Source organism: Chrysochloris asiatica, unplaced genomic scaffold (assembly GCF_000296735.1).
Source record: "Chrysochloris asiatica unplaced genomic scaffold, ChrAsi1.0 scaffold00087, whole genome shotgun sequence".
NCBI lineage: Eukaryota > Metazoa > Chordata > Mammalia > Afrosoricida > Chrysochloridae > Chrysochloris > Chrysochloris asiatica.
This window is the reverse complement of record NW_006408605.1, coordinates 9665178-9683019: the sequence shown is the minus strand read 5'-3', so window position 1 is coordinate 9683019 and position 17842 is coordinate 9665178. Positions and strand designations below refer to the sequence as shown.

The window sequence follows — 17842 nt, the reverse complement described above, 5'->3', positions numbered from 1 at the left end:
AGATATTTAATATGGTTATTTCATTTTGTTCAATTGTCCCTTTAATCATGAGATAATGTCCATCTTTATCTATTATGCTGGCTTTTGCCTTAAAGTTTATATTATCTGAGATTAGCACTGCCACTCCTATTCGCTTTTTATTGCAATTAGCTTGGTACATTTTTTCCCATCCTTTCACTTTTAATCTGTTTCTGCCTCTGTGTGTGAGATGCATCTCTTGCAGACAGGATATTGAAGGATCTTGTTTTCTTATCCATTCTGCCACCCTCCGTCTCTTAACAGGTGCATTCAATCCATTTACATTCAGTGTAATTATCGATAGGTGTTGATTATTTGCTGTCATTATATTTGATTTTTTGTGGTGTTGCTGCTTCTTTGTTCTGTTTGTCTTTTTCTGTTGAATTCATGATTTGTGTGCTCTTTCTTGTGCGTTTCCTCCTAGTTTTAATGTTTTCATATTCTTCTTGGGTTCTCATTCTCTTGGTATGCTGTGAAGTGTTAATTATCTTTGAGGTTGCCTTCTGGTCCATTGACTTCTCTGTCCATTTAGTGCAGTCTATTTTAACCTGTAATCTACCTGACCTTCTCATTGTCTGGATCTCTTTTCCTACGTGTTCACCTTCTTTTGCATTGTACTTGTTTTGGTCATAGACTGCCCTCCCAGAGTCTCTTAAGTTTGTTCTTATAGTTTTGTTTTGTTAACATTTCTTCTTTCTGTTGCCTTAGTTCAGGGAGGTGCTGCCACGTACGTCAATCTCTGGTTGTTGTCCGTTCTTTTTGGTTCTCGGTTCACAGAACTCCCTTTAGGATGTTTTGTAGTGCAGGGTTGGCTTTGGTGAAGTCCTATAGCTTCTGTTTATCATGGAATGTTTTGATTACACCCTCATATTTGATTGATAGCTTTTCTGGATAAAGGATTCTTGGTTGGCAATTTTTTTCTTGCAGGGTTTTATATATGTCTCCCCATTGCCTTCTCGCTTGCATGGTTCCTGACAGCTGTATTTTTATGCGTCATTTTAAATGTTTTTAATTTAAGTACATTTCATTGTATGAATATAAACCAAATCGATTGTCATTGAGTCAATTCTGAGTCATGGAGACCTCATGTGAGTTGCAGAGGGTTTTCTTAGTTGTAATAGTTACCAAAGTATATAATTAGGCTTCTCTTTCATGGAGCAACCAAAGTTTCAGTTAGTAGTCCAGTACAAACCCAGGGACCTTAAATAAATACAATAGACATGATTTTACCAATTGTTTATTATTAGAAATTTAGGCTCTTACCTGTTTTTTGTTATGGCCATTTTATATCTAGTTTTTCTGTTTATGTGTTTGCTTTGCATATTCTTATTTCCTTATGATGAATTCCCAGGTGGAACTACCAGGACTAAAGATACACACATTTTAAGGCTGTTGATACATAGTGCTAAGCTACATTACAGTACAGAAGGATTCTATCAATTTACATTTCATCTGAGTCCTGGTGTGGCACTGTGGGTTAATGAGCTGAACCACAAGACTGCTTTGAACCTCACAGTCGGTGGTTCAAGCTCATCAGCTGCTCCTCAGTAGTCAGAACTGACTCATGGCATGTAACAACAGCAGCAGCCCTGGAGTGGTACTTGAAAACCCTATCCAGGGTCACTATTAGTCAGAACCAACTTGATGGCACTTATGAGTCAGTTCTAACTCATAGCGACACTGGATACGGTTTCCAAGGAGTAGCTGGTGAGCTTGAACTACCAACTTGTGGTTCAAACCGACTTTGCAGTTCAGCACAAGAACCCACAGCACCACACCAGGACTCCAAAAACAACAGTAAGTGCCCTTTTCTACCCAGTTTCACCAATGTTGTTCACCTTTACAAATCTGATAGGCAAAAATGTAATTTTAGCTTTCGGCTCAGCGGTTCTGCTCCAAAGAGGGCTGTAGCCAGCCAGGATGCACAGTCAGAATGGCAAGGTCCTGAAGCCTCGCTCGGTTAAGGACTGGCAGTGGCGCGTGGCCACGTGGTTCAACCAGTGGGTGCCGAAGCTCAGCACACGCGGGCTGGATAAGCCAAAGCCTGCCGCCTCGCCCCGAACCCTACATGCAGACCCATCCAGCCCATTGGCAGTGCCCCACGGAGCCGTACTACACCAAAGTCCGAGACGTTAGGGGCTTCAGCTTGGAAGCGATGAAGGTGGCCAGCATCCAGGAGAAGGTGGCACAGACCATCAGGACCTCTGTGGACCATCGGGACCTCTGTGGACCCCAGGAGGAGAAACAAATCCACTGAGTCCCTGCAGGCTAACGTTCAGTGGCTGAAGGACTACTATTCCAACCTCATCCTATTCCCCCGGAAGCCCTCTGCCCACAAGAAGGGAGATGGTTCTGCTGAAGAACTCAAATGGCCACTCAGGTGACAGGACCAGTAATATTCTTCCAGAAGGTCTACAAGAAGGAGAAAGCAGGGTCATCACCCAGGAAGAGAAGGATTTTTAAGACATTTGTCAGTCTCCGCATGGCCAGCGCACACGCCTGCCTCTGGCATCCGAGCAAAGAGGGCCAAGAAGGCCGCAGAGCAGGTTGTGGAGAGGAAAAAGCAAACCTGTGTCACCAGGGACCTTCAATAAAAGCAGTGAAGTCTCTCCCTAGCCCCCAAAATATGTTATTTTCATTAGTACTTAAGCTGGACATTTTTATGTTCGTTAGTATTTTGTATTTCTTAAATGTCTTTGCCCATTTTTTTCTATTTCTTTCTCATATTTTTTGCATGGTTCTTTATATATCAAGGGACTGACATACAAACCTTTAAGAAATAGTGCATATAGTTTTATTTGCCTTTAATTGTAGGACATTCTTGACACAAAAGATTTAGGTTCCAGTGTAATAAAACATGAGATGTTTCTTTCTGGTCTGCCTTTTAATCTATATATCCTTAGGAAAACTTTTCTACTTCTCCTCCACCCCTGCTCCCACACAGGTGATAATTTTTCTTTTATGAGCCAATCTGTTATTTAGCTGAAGGGTAACCTTAAGGGATAGTTTTGTTTTAAGGTTTAAAAAATATCCCAGGGCAATGGTTTCAGGGATGCCTACAGTTTCAACCAATCCAGTGGCCTTTGAGTGACTCAAACACCTTTGAATTTTCTTTTCTCTCCTCACTGCCAGAGCTGTAACTCTCAACCAAGAAAGGGTGGGCAAATATTTCATGGTCACTGAATTCTGTCTACCTGCTTTCCATATTTAATTTACCATTTTGTTCTTTCAAATTGTTCTAAGAATGACCTTATTAGGTTTGTCCTAATCAATTGCAATGGAGTCAACCCCAACTCACAGCAACCCCGTCTGTATCAGAGTAGAACTGCACTTCATACGGCTTTCAATGGCTGACTTTTTGGCAAGAAAATTGCTAGGTCTTCTTCCAAAACACCCCTGAGTAGACTCAAGCTTCTAACCTTTAAGTTAGAAGTCCAACATTTTAAACATTTGCTCCACCCAGGGATTCCTATGAGCTGACCCAACTCATGGTACCCCCATGTGTGTCAGAGTGCTTCAAAGAGATTTGGGTTGTTTTTTTGTTTTTTGTTTTTTTAGTTTTTGATTGTCTCTTTAAACATTTTATTGTGATTTGGCTGAAAGTTACAGAGCAAATTAGTTTCCCATTCAATAATTTATATACATTTTGTTTCATGACATTTGTTGCAATCCCCTCAACCCACTTCTTCCCTGAGTTCCCCATTTCCATTTTCCCATTTTTCCTGGCTTTTCCTGCCTTCTGACCTTTGTTTTAGGGAAAATGCAGCACTTTTGGTCTAATATGGTTGATTGTTCTGAGGAGCACATTCCTCAAGGGTGGTGTTATTGTTCACTGTTGTTTGTCTGAAAGGTAGCCTCAGGGAGTGGGTTCAGTTCCCTGATTTGAAGAGTGCGTAAGGGTCACAGTCTCTGGGGTTCTGTCAGTTTCTTTCAGACCAGTAAATCTGGTCTTTTCTTATGATTTTGAATATTGTTCTACATGTTTCTTTCCCTCTGTCCAGGACCTTGTATTTTTATCTTGATCAGAGTTATTTACTGAGTTGTTGATTTTCTTCACTCCTTTTGCTTCTGATAAGGAGAAGCCAATGTTTGCATCTTAGATGGCTACTCACAAGTTTTTAAGATCCCAGTTGCTACTCACCAAAGTAAGATATAGATCATTTTATGTATGAACTGTGTGATAATAATTGAGCTAGATATCCCCCTGAGATTATGGTCCTCAGGTCTCAAGCCCAGCGACTCAGTCCTTCAAAGTGTTAGGACTTCTCTACTTCTATATTACATAAGCCTTCACCAGAATGTTCTAGTATTTTAGCTAATATTTAACCATTCATAATTTATTGTTGTGTATTGTGAGCATGATCATTTAAAAAATCAGTTAACATATTATATCAATATTATTGGACAATCATCCTTTGTCTTTTACTATAAAATCAGCACAGGACTGCAAACCACAAGACTGGCAGTTCAAACCCTCCAGCTGCTCCTCTGAAACCCTATACAGGGCCGTTATGAGTCAGAACAGTCTCAATGGCACTTGACAACAACAACAACAAATAGCCTACATAATTTTATATAAACTTTGGTACCCAGCGCGTTCTGAATAAATTTGTTGAACAATTGAAATTGCTTCTTAGCTTTATAATATATTTTACTGATCAATATATTCTGGTGCCTGAGCCACACTTTTAAATTATTATAGCTTGATAATACATTTTAATATCTGACAATACAAGATACTACTTTTGGTTTTTCTTTATCAATATTTTTCTTGATTCTTCCCATACATTGTATCTTCCAGATGAATTTGAGAATCAGCACAGCCCTTGCATTTTTTTAATTACTAGAATTATATTAAAATTAGAACTTAACTAGGAGGAGAATTTACATTATAAAGTACTATTTTCTATTTGTTCATGTCTTTTTATTGTGTTTTCAATGTCTGCATATTCACTGTTGTCTTGTGGTTGTTAAATGTCTTTGATTCACTTCTGAGGCATGACAACCCTATGTGTGTAGAGTAGAACTGTTCCTTGGGGATTTCAAGTTGTGACCTTTCAGAAGCAAATTGTCAGGCCTGTCTTCCAAGGTGCCTCAGGGTAGATTTGAACCACCTACCTTTCAGTTAGTATTATAACAACATTTGCACCATCCAAGGACTCCTTTTCATGTCTTTGTTTATTTCCTTTAGTAAAGGTTTGCTGTTATTGTTAAATGCAGTGGAGTTGGTTCCTGTATAGGGTTTCCAAGGAGTACTTGGTGGGTTTGAACTGCCTACCTTGTGGTTAGCAGTTCAGTTCTTATTTCACAGTGCCACATGCAGGACACCTTAGTTAGAGGTAGAGCACTGTCCTGCACATTTCTAACGAACTTTATTCCTATCATTTAATATTTTTATTGGAATCATTTCATGGGATGATTTTTTTCATTACATTTTCTTATTGTATATTGCTTATGTGTGGGAGTGTGTGGCTTCATAGGATAAACACTGGATGGCAAACATCAAGGTCAAGTTTGAACCCACCAGCCATCCCATGGGAGAAAGATGAGGCTTTTTGCTCCAGCAAAAGACTTATAGCCTCAGAAACCCTAAACAGGGTTGCTATGAGTTGGAACAGACTGCACGTCACTTAACAACAAAATATCTCTTTTGTACATGGAAGCTCTGATTTTCGTATATTGATTTTGTGACTGGAAGATAAATGTTCTGTCGTCCAGTTTTTGTGCGAAGGCATTTTTGACCTAATTTTAGCCATTTTATTTCCTTTTGGAAATTAAAAAAAAAAACTGAGTCTGGAGACTGTGGCCTCAGTGTTTAGTCTAATTGTGTTTATGCAGAACCTGTACATAGACCAAAAGGCAGTTGTTCAAACAGAACAAGGACATATTGCATGGTTTTAAGTCAGGAAAATGTGGTGGAAATACATTAAATCATGGAGGTAGTGAGGTGTTTAGATAAATTTTGATTTCAATACTGGGAACTTTCAGAGGAACCTCAAGGGCCTATACATGCCATCACCTTGGCCTTGAGTAAGGCTGAAGGCATCTGAGATGGTCCTTTGTTTCTCTTACTATGATCTGGAGGCCGGGCTGGATCAACTTCTTTTCTTCTCATGTTAGAGAAACTGAGGTAAAGCAAAAAGAATGGATGATGAGAGACTTCTGGCAAGATGGTGGACTAGGCAGATGCACTACATGGACCCACCCTCTATAACAAAGATACAGAGACCAAATAAAACAGACACAGATGAAGATTCCAGAAGCCTGAACTTTGAGGAAAGGTTAAAGAAGTGGATTGAGTGCTTGCTGAGAGGAGCAGTCGAGCAGCGACAGGTGAATGTCCAGCCAGACATTTTGCGATCATCCTGCAAACAGCTTTGACGCTATGAGGTTGTTGTATTTGTATTTAACCGATACAAGCAAGAAGGTAATAGGATGTCATATACAAAACCCTGAAAGAAAAAAATTTTCCAAGCAAGAATCATATACCTAGTGAAGCTGTCCCTCACATTTGAAGGACATTTCCTGATTAACAGAAATTAAAGGAATTCGTAATGACCAGACCAACTTTACAAAAAATTCTAAAGGGTGTTCTGTGGACTGAGAACCAGCAACAGCAGACAACAACCTGAGATTACCATACATGATACCTCTACCCAGAATTCAATCCAGATATAAACATATTTAAAGCAAAATAAACTTGTAAGACTGAATATAAGAAACAAGATATATCAATTTATAATGAAGTCAACTACAAAGCAAAAGAGTTAACAATGTAGATACAGAACTTCCAAACGGCAAGGAAGTCAAATCGACTTCAAGATAAAAAGCATGCTGTTTTCAATGGGGATATTTTAAAATAAATTACAGGATAACCAGTAATTTACCATGAAAACGAATATACCTGTACATCAAAATTTAAAAAGAGGAAAATCAGAAAGATTTAGTAAGCATTAACATAACTAAAATGAAAAGAAAACCCACAAAATGAACTCAGCACAGAAAATCATGTGTAACAAAGAAACCAGCAGCCCCACCACAGAAAAACACACACAACCAAATGTCAGAAACCAATTCATACCTGTCAATGGTGGTGGTGGTGGTGTGCCATGGAGTCAGTTCTGACTCATAGCGACCCTGCACAGGGTTTCTGAGACTGTAAATCTTTACAAGAGTAGAAAGCCTCATCTTTCTTCCATGGTAGTTTCTAACTGCTCATCGTGACGTTAGCAACCCAGCTCGTAACCACTACATTACCAGAGCTCCTTATACCTGTTAATAATTACACTGAATGTAAATGGTTTAAGTGCCCCAGTCAAGAGACAGAGTAAAAAGGAAAAGAAAACAGGATCCTTCAATATACAGTCTACGAGAGACACATCAAAAAGATGGCGACAGCCTAAATGTCCATCAACAGAAGAATGGTTAAACTTTGGTATATTAACACACAATGGAATGTTATGCAACATTGAAAAATAAAATGAATCTGTGAAACACTTCACAACATGAATGAATCTGCAAGACATTAGTCAATCATAAAAGGATAAATATTGTTGATACCATTGTTGTAAAAAGTTAAGAAAAGATTTTCTTAATAAAAGAAACAATTTGTGATGGTGGTGGAGGGGGAGGTAGGGAAGATTATTCACAGGCTGGAGGGCAGACCATGTTGCCATGGGTGACAAGGCAGGCAATATATAACAGAGGAGGTTGGCAGAGGAAAGATGAAGAGTTAAAGTGAATAGAGGATAATACTATTAACTGATGCATGGAGGGGATTGCAATCATTGTAATGAAGCAAAGTATATGATTTGCTGAATGTAAAACTGATGATCTACTCTATAAACCTTCACCCAATTCACAATAAAAAGTTGGAAAAAAAAAAAAAAAGGGTGATTGTGTTGCAGCTGTGTTCTCTCCTTCCAGTGATTGCAACTTGGGGTGAGGGTGGGGAATAGGGAGGAAGGAGCTTGGTCTGGAGACTGTGGCCTCATTGAGGCTGAAGCAAGTACATGTATGAAAAGGTTTTGTAGACAGTGCTAAGATTCACATCAGGTTTTACATATTTTACTTCCACTGAATGTAGAGATTGGCACTGCTTATTCTCTCTTATTTGGGATTATTTCCCAATAACGAACACCCTTTCAAATCTCATAGTCTCCCCTACTACAACCACTTCCTCTTCCTTGCTCTCTGGTCTCTGGTTTTTCATGCACAGGTTGCAGACTTGAGAACAAGACTAGAGAAGTGTCCACTGGAGGGATTGTAGAGAAGGTGATCAGTCCAGCCGGGGGAAGGGGCTGGAATTGTTAGGGAAAGATCTGGAGGACTAGGGAGATGGGTAGCCCTCACACATGGACTGGCAGGTTGAAGAGAACCTGGATGGGGGTGTAGAGAAATGGAGAGCTATTATACATAGACACAGAGAGTTGGCATGGGGAGTTGAATTAGAACCCTCTGATCAGCCTCCTCCCGCGTTAGTCCCAAATAAACCTTGCTGGCATCTTCAGATGTCTCACTTTGTATGTTTCTCCAGTGCAAGTGAGGACATTGCTCTAGTCCTGGTGGTCCTACAAAGGTAGCCTCCTTATTACATGGAAGTCTAGCCATGTTCCCAGACATGATTCAATACCAGGTCATTTCCTCTGCTACTTCCCTTTATCACTAGAACAGAATAGATATCCATGTTATCTTTTGAGTCTTCCAAAAAAGGACTCTCCATAGCCTGGTTGGTATTTTACTTCAGTGTTTTGGACCTTCTTGTTCCCAGATGTTCTATTTTATAGCAGTTAGCCTAGCCTTCTTGCAATATAAAATCATTATCTGTGGCATACATTAGAGAGTGTGGGGAACATTCAGATGCCCTTTTGTAGGGCTTTTTAAAGACTCAAAATGTTACTAACTTTTTCTTTGAACTTTTGCCAACACAGTTAAGTAAAAATAATGCTTGGAGAGTGAGGGGCACAATGTCTGACACAGAGTGAAATCATGTTGGTTGTCATTATTTTTACTGTTTATATATTATTCTTAGATCATGATAACATACCAAGTATTTAATGGTATTTAAAATCATAAATCAACTGGACATACAAAATTGTTCCAATAAGAATAGGAAGAACATATTTATTTATCCTTCCAGCTTTAAAGGAATATGTAGTATAAACCAAATATCAGCATGTATTTTGGGGGAGGAAGGGTAGTGATTCACTAACCCACTGGAATCTAAAATCTTTGATAATGAGAAGAGTTATTCACCTCTGAAATCTCCAGTGCCTAGCATAGGACTGATTCCATAAATGCATGGAAAGAAAGGCAGGAAAAGAGAGAAATAAGCAGTTGTGGAATCTCACTGTTGGCAGGAACACTAAGGTCCCTGTACAGAAATTAGCCCTCTAGTTTCTCTTTCAATAGTGCTTCTAACATGCCCAAATGTGCCTTTGCCTTATTGCGCACTCCCTTTGAATGCTGCCAGTAGGGTCATACCTAATTAGCAGAAAAGTGTTCCTTCCATAGAAGCAGAATGTGCTTCCCCTTAATTTCCACCTATTAGTCTAATGTCTGTCCTTTTAAGCTATACTAAAAAAATGCAGTCCACAGATGAGAGCACCGCAGATATTAAAAGAGATCCTTAACTTCCATAGGCCAAATCTAGAAAATGTTCCAGAAAAGTTGTAGGAAACTTTATGGACATCAGAATCATAACAGATTATTTTTAAAAGTCAGACATATTGGTCCTAATCTTGGAGGGTTTTATTATGAGGGTCCTTTCCCAGAGTCTACTCAGTGGGCCAGAAGAATATGGCATGGCCTCTGACACTTCTCTCCAGCTATTTCCCCTCTTTCTACCCTAGATCAGCCAGCAAAACCCCCCTCTAAGTCCTTTTAGAGTTTACAACTGGGGTGGGAAATGTCCAGCCCATGGGCCTAATAAACCTGCAAAGTCATTTGGTCTGGTTCTGCCAAGACAACCTCAGGTAGAACTCGAAATTCAGTAAATCTAGGAGCTGTTTATATAGCAAGCTAAATTTATATTGTTGTTAAGTGCTGTCGAGTCAATTCTGACTCACAGAGAGTCTGTATAGGGTTTCCAAGGAGCAGCTGGTGAGTTTGGAACCACCAACTTTGTGACTCAAACTGACCTTTTAGTCCAGCGCATTATCCTGCAGCGCCACACCAGGACTCCAAAATTTATAATAAGCTATGTTATAAATATCCAAATGGCCCTTGACAGAAAAAAGATTCCCCACTCCTGGTTTACAGCATGTGCCAATACCCTGAACTTGCAGTATAGTTGTTAAGTACCATGGAATCGGTTCTGACTCATAGTGACCCTGCACAGGGTTTCCGACACTGCAGATCTTTACAGGAGCAGAAAGCCTCATCTTTCTTCCGTGAAACAGCTGGTAATTTTGAACTGCCAACCTTGAGATTAGCAGTCCGATTTGTAACCACAGGAGTTCTGGTAGCGTAGTGGTTACGAATCGGGCTGCGAACCGCAAGGTCAACAGTTTGAAACTACCAGTTGCTCCGTGAGAGAAAGATGAGGCTTTCTGCTCCCGTAAAGATTTACAGCCTCGGAAACCCTATACAGGGTCACTATGAGTCAGAACCGACTCCATGGCATATAACAACAACAACATGCCACCAGAGCTCCTTTTCAGTATAGTAGTAGTGGTCAAAAGTACAGGCTCTGGAACCAGGCTCTCTGGACTTGAATCTTGGTCATGCCAGTTATTTAACCTCTCTATGCTTCAGTTTTCTTATTTTCAAACAGGGGTTGTTGTAACACCCCCTAGTTCATTTACTGTTGTTGGTAGGTGCTGTCAAATTCAGTGATGACTCATAGCAACCTTATGCACAACAGAATGAAACACTGCCCAGTCCTGCCCTGCCCTCACAGTCATTGCTATATTTGAAGCCATTGCTGCTACCACTGTGCCAATCCACCTTGTTTGGACTCTTGCTCTTTTTTGCTGACTCTCCACTTTACCAAGCATGATGACCTTCTCCAGAGACTGGTCCCTCCTAATAACATGTCTGAAGTATAAGAAACGATGCCTAGCCAAGCTGGCTTACGAGGAGCATTCTGGCTGTATCTCTTTCAACACAGATTTGTTTGTTCTTTTGGAAGTCCATGGTACTTTCAATATTCTCCTCCAACACCGTAACTCAAATGTATCAATTCTCCTATGGTCTGCTTTATCCATTTTTCAATTTTCACATGCCTTTGAGGTTATTGGAAATACCATGGCTTGGATCAGGCACACCTTAATCCTCAGAATGACATCTTTGCTCTTGAACACTTTATAGCGGTCTTGTTAATCAGACTTTCCTAATACAATTCGTCATTTGATTTCTTGACTGCTGTTTACATGAGTTGTCTTTGACAACTTCAATCTTTTCTCCATTCATATGGATGTTATTTAATGGTCCAGTGGTGAGGATTTTTGTTTTCTATACATTGAGGTACAACCCACACCATAGGCTGTGCTCGTTAATCTTCATCAGTAAGTATTTTAAGTCCTCTTCATTTTCAGCAAGAAATGTTGTATCATCTGCATATCACAGGTTGCTAATGAGTTTTCCTCCAATCCTAATTTTCTTCATACAATCCAGCTACTCGAATTATTTGCTCAGCATACAGATTGAATAAGTATAGTGAAAGAATCCAATTCTGGCACACACATTTCCTAATTTTAAACCATTCGATGTTACCTTGTTTTGTTCAAACAACTGCCTCGTGTTCTATGTACAGGTTTCTCATGAGCACAATTAAATGTTCTGAAACGTTGTCCGTAGCTTGTCATGATCCACACAATCAAAAGCCTCTATGTAGTTAGTAAAGCACAGGTAAATATATCTTTCTGGTGTTCTCTACTTTCAGCCAAGTTCTGTCTGACATCAGCAATGATATATGCCTTGTTCCACATCCCTGTCTGAATCTGGCTTGAACCTCTGGTAGTTCGCTGTCAATGTACTGTTGCAGCCATTTTTTATTTATCTTTAGCAAAATTTTACTTGCATGCAATATTAATGATACAATGATTTCGGTATTCTATTGGGTCACCTCTCTTTGGAATGGGCACAAATATGGATGTCTTCCAATCAATTGGCCAGATAGCTGTCTTCCAAATTTCTTAGCATAAATGAGTGAATACCTCTAGTGCTGCATCAGTTTGTTGAAAGATTTTGATTTGTATTCCATCAATTCCTTTCACCTTGTTCTTTAACAATGCCTTCGGTTCACCTTGGATTTCTTCCTTCAGTATCATTGGCTCTTGATTATATGCTACCTCTTGAATTGGTTGAACAACAACTATTTCCTTTTGGTACGGTAATTTTATGTATTCTTTCCATCTTCTTTTGGTGCTTCCTTCATCTTTCAATATTTTGCCCATAAAACCCTTCTATATTGTACCCTAGTTCATAGGGACTTAAATTAGTTATATGTCTTAGTTTGGATTATGTAAAGGAGCAAAACCAGTGAGATATATAAATAGAGACCTACTTCAAAGAAATGACTCATGCAGGGGACTGACCAGTCCCAAATCTGTAGGTAAGGCATCAGGCTGGAGACCTCTGCTGGCTCATAGGATTATAGGGGTGGGGACCTGGCAAATTCAAAACCTGCAGATCAGGTGGCAGACTGGAGACATCTACAGGTTTATATCCCAAGTTTTTTGGGTCAGACAATGAAAAGAGGTCAAGAAAGAGAGAACTCTACCAGAATAGCCAATATTCTGGAGGCAGGCCACACCCTTAAGGAAACTCACCTTTCAACTGATTGGTTGATCACATCAGATTATATCTTGGAAGGTGATGGCATTACATTATGGAACAACAACCAGTCTGCGCGTCATATTCTAACCAAGTTGACACATAAAATTAACCATCACATTTATATAAAGCACTTAACAAGTACCTCACATATCGTAAGCACTCAAGAAATGTTAGCCATTAGTAGTATTAAAATTGTAGTTTTTTTCTTTCTCATGTTGTAGAGAGAATTTTGTATAGCACCCTACCTTAGCTTTGCCTCATATCCTGTGTGTGAAATCACTGGTTTCCTTGATTGTCCCTCATCAGGTAAAAGGTCATTTTTCATTCATTTTTGTTGCCACCAGAAACCCTAAACCAAACTCACTGTCACTGAGTTGATGCCAACTCGTAGTGACCCTACAGACAGAGTAGAACTGCTTCAGAGGATTTCTGAGGCTGTAATCTTTACAGAAGCAGACTGCCGCATCTTTTCCTCATAGAGCAACTGGTGGACTTGAACTTGCCATCCTTTTGGTTAGTAACCCAATGCTTACCCCACTGTACCACCAGAGCTCCTTGTATTGCCAAAGTACCTGGCATATATCAGTCACTAGAGGAAAGTTTATTAAATGAACGAAAGCCCTGAGTTGGTATTTAGGTTCCAGCACTTTAAATAAGTGACTTAACTTCTTGGAGCTTGAATTTTTTCATGTAAGGTGATAAATATAATGCACACCTCTCCTGAGTTTTCTAAAGATTAAGGGTGGTGTTGGTGGTGGTAGTGGTTATGTGCCGTGGACTTGGTTCCAACTCATAGCGACCCTGCTACAGGGTTTCCAAGGCTGTAAATCTTTACAGGAGCAGAGAGCCTCATCTTTCTCCCATGGAACAGCTATAGCTTCGAACTGCTGACCTTGAGGTTGGCAGCCCAATTCGCAATCACTATGCTACAGAGCTCCTTAAAGATTAAAGGTGGCATATGTGAAAATCTTTGTTAAAGAGCTGTTTTTATCATTGTTAGTTGTTATTGAGTTGAGTCTGGTGCATGGGAATCCCACGTGTGTACAGAGTAGAAACGTTCCACAGGGTTTTCAAGATCTTTCAGAAGCAGATTGCCAGACCTGTCTTCTGAGGCACTGCTGGGTGGGTTGTAATCACTAACCTTTAGGCTGCTAGTTGAGTGATTAACTATTTGTGCCATCCAGGCTACCTTTGGTAAAAAGTATAGCCCTAAAAATGAAAGAAAATTACAAATAAAATACACGAGGCCTTAGTCAGGTAAGTTAGTATAGCATAAGTTTCCTGAGGCCAGGACCAAGTCTTAAGATTTATTTCCTCTTCAAAATATCTGGAATGCCTTACATATGAGGTTAAGTTAAAAAAAAAAAAAAAAGTATTGATGAAGTTGGGTTCCAGTTCATACATGCTTGGGTTTATTCTAAAGAAAACATATTCAAACATGTCTCTGCAATCAGTGAATGGCTGCAGACAAATTTTCTCAGCACCACTTGTGTTAGTCTCATTAGTGTGTCTTCATTAAAGGTTTAATCAAAACAGTAGCTTCTAAGGGGATCTTCTTCTTGTTGTTACGTGTCATCGAGTTGGGTCTGACTCAAAGTGACCCTATTTTGGGTTTTTGAAGAGTGGCTAGTGAGTTTGAACTACCAACCTTGCAGTTCAAACCAAGTCCGTTACTTATCCTATGGCACCACACCAGCTGGGCCAATTAAATTCAAGGCAGAGAAGTCAGTTCAATGGGTTAGGTTGTTTATTGGGATTCCTTAAAGGGTAAACTTCATAGATTTTCTCAAAGGTCACAGGACTATCACAAGGACTTATTAGGAAGAAATTTTAACAAAATATAAACTACATTGGTAAGAAAAAAAGACAGGAAAGTTGCATCAATGATTTTTTTTCTTTTTTCATCACAACAATGAAGCCCCTTGTTCTTCCAGGTTAACAAGGGCTGCCTTATAAGAATTTCATTGGGAAACTTTACCCCATCAACCCTACAGCCCTGCTATTACTCCTTCTGACTTCTTTCTGTTCTCCAAACTCAAAGAATATTTGAGTCCCCCAAAGATGCCAAAACTGCTGGGACATGGTGTAAATTGAAGAGTGTAGAATTCTTTGTTGTTGTTAGGTGCCATTGAGTCGGTACTAATTCGTAATGATTTTGTGTGCAATAGAACGAAACACTGCTCAGTCCTGCACCAACCTCACAATCATTGCTACACTTGAGCCCATTGCTGCTACTACTGTGCCAACCCATCTTGTTGGGGGTCTTCCTCTTTTTAGCTAACTCCCCACTTTGCCCAGCATGATGTCCCTTTCCAGGGATTGGTCCCTCCATATGTCCATATTATCCATATGACAATATGCCCAAAGTATGAGAGATGAGTCTGGCTATTCTGGCTTCCAAGGAACATTCTGGTTGTACTTCTTCCAACATAGATTTGTTTTTCCTATTGGCGGTCCATGGTACCTTCAATATTCTCCTCCAACTCCATAACTAAAATGCATCAATTCCTCTACTGTCTTCCTTATTCGTTATCCAACTTTAAAAGTCAAGTGCACCTTAATCCTCAAACTGATTTTTTTTTTTCTTGAACACTTTCGAGAGATCTTGTGCAGCAGGTCTGCCTGATACATCATTTGATTTCTTGATTGCTACTTCCATGAATATTGATAGTTGATACTAGCAAAATGAAGTCTTTGAAAACGTCAGTCTTTCCCCCATTTATATGGATGTTATATACTGGTCCAGTGGTGAGGATTTGTGCTTTCTTTACCTTGAAATACAACACATACTAAAGGCTGTGGTCTTTGATCTACATCAGTAAATATTTTAAGTCCTCTTCGCTTTCAGCAAGCAAGGTTGTAGCATCTGCATATTGTAGGTAGTTAATGAGTCTTCCTCCAATCCTGATGCCATGGTCTTCATATAATCCAACTTCTCAAATTATTTGCTCAGCATATAGATTGAATAAGTATAGTGGAAGAATACAACCATGTCACACACCTTGCCTAATTTTTAACCAGAGTTATGTTGTTCTGTTTGAACTACTGCCTCTTGGTCTGTATACAGGTTCTTCATGAGCACAATTAAGTGCTCCAGAAAACTCATTTTCCATAATGTTGTCCATAGCCTGTCATGATCCACACAATCAAAAGCCTTTGCATAGTCAGTAAAGCACAGGTAAACATCTTTCTGGTATTCTCTGCTTTCAGCTAAGATTCTTCTGATGTCAGCAATGATATCCCTCATTTTCTACATCCCTGTCTGAATCTGGCTTGAACTTCTGGCAGTTCTCTGTCATTGTACTGTTGCAGCCATTTTTAAATTATCTTTAAAAAATTTTTACTTGCATGCCATATTAATAATAGTGTCCAATGATTTCTGCATTCTGTTCGGTCACCTCTCTTTGGAATGGGCACAAGTATGGATGTCTTCCAAATTTCTTGGCATAGATGAGTGAGTGCCTCCAGTGCCACATCAGTTTGTTGAAAGATTTTGATTTGTATTCCATCTATTTCCAGTGTCTTGTTCTTTGCCAATGCCTGCAGTACACCCTGAATTTATTCCTTTAGTATTATTCACTCTTGATCATATGCTACCTCTTGAAATGGCTAAACATCGACCATTTCTTTTTGTACATTGATTCTGTGTATTCCTGCCATCTTCTTTTGATGTTTTCTGTATCATTCAATATTTTGTCCACAGAATCCTTCAATATTTCAATTCGAGGCTTGAATTTTTTTTTTTTTTCCTTCAGTTCCCTCATCTTGAGAAATGCTGAGCATGTTCTTCCCTTTTGGTCTTCTAACTCTGGGTCTTTGTACATTTTGTTATAATATTTGACTTTGTCTTCTGGAGCTAACCTTTGAAATTTTCTATTCAGCTCTTTTACTTGCGCATTTCTTCTATTTGGTTTAACATCTCTACTCTGGAAAGCAAGTTCTCAAAGTCTCTTCTGACATCTATTTTGGTCTTTTCCTTCTTTCTTGCCTTCTTAATGACCCTTTGTTTTCTTCCTGTATGATGTTCTTGATGTCATCCCACAACTCTTATGGTCTTCAGTCATTAGTGTCTAATGCTTCAAATCTGTTCTTGTGATGATCTCTAAATTCAGGTGTGAAATGTTCAAGGTCATGTTTTGGCTCTTGCATATGAGCATTTGATAGTCTGTCTCATGGTCTGACCCTTACATTGTTTTGGTTGATGATATGGAGCTTTTCCACCATCTCTTTCCACAATGTAGTCAATTTGATTTCTATGTATTGTACCTGGTAAAGTCCATGTGTATAGTCATCTTTTATGTTTTTGTTTTTTGTTTTTTTTTTTAAAAAGATATTTGCAATGAAAAAGATACGGATCTTGCAAAATTAGATCATGCGATCTCCAGCGTCATTTCTATCACCAAGGTCATATTTTCCAACTACTGATCCTTCCTCTTTGCTTCCAACCTTTGTATTCTGAATGCCTGTAATGATCAATACATCTTGATTGCATGCTTGATCAATTTCAGATTGAAGAAGTTAGTAGAATTCTTCAATTTCAGCATCACTAGCTTTAGTAGTTGGTGCATAAATTTGAATAATAGTGGTATTAACTTGTCTTCCTTAGAGACATATGGATATTATCTGATCACAGATAGTGTACTTATGATAGATCTTGAAATGTTCTTTTTGATGATGAATGTGATGCCATTCCTCTTCAATTTGTCATTCCCAACATAGTAAATCATGTGACTGTCAGATTCAAAATGGCAATACCAGTCCATTTCATCTCACTAATGCCTAGCATATCGATCTTATGAGTTCCATTTCATTTTTTACAACTTCCAATTTTCCTAGATTTATACTTGGTGCATTCAATGTTCTGATTATTAATGGATGTTTACAGTTGTATCTCCTCATTTTGAGTTGTTCCATCAACAAATGAAGGTCCTGAAAGCTTTACTCTATTTGCGTCATCACAGTCAGCTCTACTTTGAGGAGGCAGCTCTTGTCCAATCATATTTTGAGTGCCTTCCAACTTGACTGGCTCATTATCTGACACTCT

At 39.2% G+C, this 17842-nt stretch overlaps 1 protein-coding gene and 1 pseudogene across 1 annotated transcript in view; both read left to right on the top strand.

Annotated features, from left to right (window-relative positions):
- Positions 1-17842, top strand: part of NRG2 (neuregulin 2) — a 311783-nt gene that overhangs the window by 117002 nt on the left and 176939 nt on the right. The window lies entirely within an intron of this gene.
- On the top strand, positions 1939-2612 carry LOC102817281 (annotated as a pseudogene).